Raw genomic sequence first — 2134 nt, 5'->3', positions numbered from 1 at the left:
CTGTTAACTCTCTAATAAACCCCATAACCGTAAGGATTGTTCTGTGAGGTGTGTGTCGCTATTGCAATGGTTATTGAACCCAAGAGTAGAATAGTGAGAGCCCTGGAAGGGATTGTTGGTGTTAAAATTAGTAGAAGTAAGTGCAGGAGGGAGTGGGCAATGTCTTACCCCATAGAAACTCGTTTTGTACAGTGGATGATGTTGATAGAGACAGTTACCCCTTGTGGAGTTAGCAGAGGTAAGAAAAGGCCATTTCTGTGCTACTTCTTACCCTTTTTTACAACCGCTTTGGCATATATATAAAGGGATTTATTCCTATTTTGTCTTTTATAGGGTTGTAGCAGGATAAAAGAGTTAATTGTTCCCCAACCTAGTTATAAGACCCAAAACAAACAAACAAACAAACAAACAAGCAGTGAACTAAACAAGAACAACAACACAGGTGGGAGGGGAAAGAAAGAAAAGAAGAAAAGTACCGTAAAAAGAAAAAAAAAGCTGAATGCAAGAGGGCTATGTAGAAAAAGGGAAATGGGAAGCTTCTTTTTGTTTCTTGGACATCCAATGATTTCATATTTTTATTGACCTCTCCTTCTTCAAACAGTGAAGGGCATGGCTGACTTTGGTGTCACTGGTCTCTGACACCACTTTGCCATCTATGATCTTGTGTGTGGTGGTCTTGTGGATGGTCTGCATGAAGTTGCTGCTGTCCAGGGACATCAGTCAGACTTAGGTCTTCTCCATCTTCCAACAAGTGGCAGTAGGTGTTGATCTCAGCCTCCAATTGACCTTAATGTTTAGCAGGGCCTCATACTCCTGGGTCTGACGTTGCTCCTTTGCTCGGGTCTGTGCAAGCTCTGACTCCAGGTGCAGCAGGACCCCGTTGAACTGCTCCATCTGCACGGCATAGCGAGTCTCCACCTCCTGCAGGCTTTCTACAAGCTGGCCTTCTGGTTTTTCATTGACTCAAGGTCAATCTCCAAGGTCTGGAACGTGCCTCTCAGTTCTTTGAGCCTATTCTGGACAACGTCTACCTCAGCTAACTGAGAAGTGCCCACCATGGTGCTCTCTTCAATCTGCTGGGACCAGTACTTACTCAGCTCTTCTCAGTTCTTCCTCAACAGCTCATCATACTGGGCCCAGATGTCTGTCATGATCTTGCTGAGGTCGTGAAATTTGGGAGCGCCCACCTCAACAGTAAGCCCAGACCTTGCAATCTGGGCTTGCAGGCCCTTTACTTCTTCTCATGGTTCTTCTTCTCGAAGAGCAGTTCCTCCTTGAGGGCTTCGATCTCTGTCTCCTACTGCAGCTGAGTGGTAGTAGTGTCATCAATGACCTTGTGGAGCCCATGGATGTCATTCTCCACAGACTGGCGCAGGCCAACTTTGCCTCATACTTGACTCTGAAGTCAGCAGCCAGGTGGGCATTGTCAATCTGAAGTACAATGAGGGCATTGTTCACAGAATTTGCAAAGGTCTGAGCCCTCAGCTCCTCTATGGTCTTAAAGTAATGGCTCCAGCCCCTCTATCCTCTATCTTTTCCAAGTTTTTCTGGGTTTTGCTCTCCAGTCTCCGATTTTCAGTCTCCAGACTCTTCACCTTCTCCAGCTAGGAGGCCAGGCAGTCTTTCAGGTCTTGCATTGTCTCCTTCTCACCCTGGATGCCCCCCGTCTCCTGCAAGACCCTGGACCATCCCACTTGCCTTGTCCCAAGCCCAGTGGACCTGAAAGCTGCTGCTGGAGTTAAGACATGGAGATCCAGGAACCCAAGCCCCCAGCACATGCATAGTCGCTGGCTGCACTACTGGCTGGCTGCACCCGGTAGCTGGACCATGGGACAGAGCCCCAGTGAGTGGTGAAGCTCATGGTGACAGAGAAGTGAGGCAAGTCTCAGATAGGGGTTGTAGGACAGCTTCTTTAGAGAGGAGTGAAACGGCTTGGTTACCCTTGCCTAATTCTATCACTTCTTTCCAGGAATGATACACAAACAACAGTAGCATAGAGGAAGTTTAAGAGAATCTTTGTAATAATCAGTTGTCGGTCTAGGCTAAGGGAAGAATGCTTTTGTGTGTGATAGCCACAAAAAGACTGTACTTCAGAGCTCCTGTGGCAAACTACTCAAACAGTCATTTCAGTCGT

General features: G+C 47.1%; 1 pseudogene; it reads right to left on the bottom strand.

Moving 5' to 3' along the window:
- Nucleotides 1-567: 567 nt before the first annotated feature.
- Nucleotides 568-1861, bottom strand: LOC102851380 (annotated as a pseudogene).
- Between the last annotated feature and the right edge of the window lie 273 nt (nucleotides 1862-2134).

The sequence above is a fragment of the Elephantulus edwardii genome, unplaced genomic scaffold (genome assembly GCF_000299155.1).
Source record: "Elephantulus edwardii isolate Elephantulus edwardi_28Jun2011 unplaced genomic scaffold, EleEdw1.0 scaffold00271, whole genome shotgun sequence".
NCBI classification, from domain to species: Eukaryota; Metazoa; Chordata; class Mammalia; order Macroscelidea; family Macroscelididae; genus Elephantulus; species Elephantulus edwardii.
The sequence above is the reverse complement of the archived record's forward strand: the minus strand, read 5'-3'. Positions and strand labels throughout refer to the sequence as shown.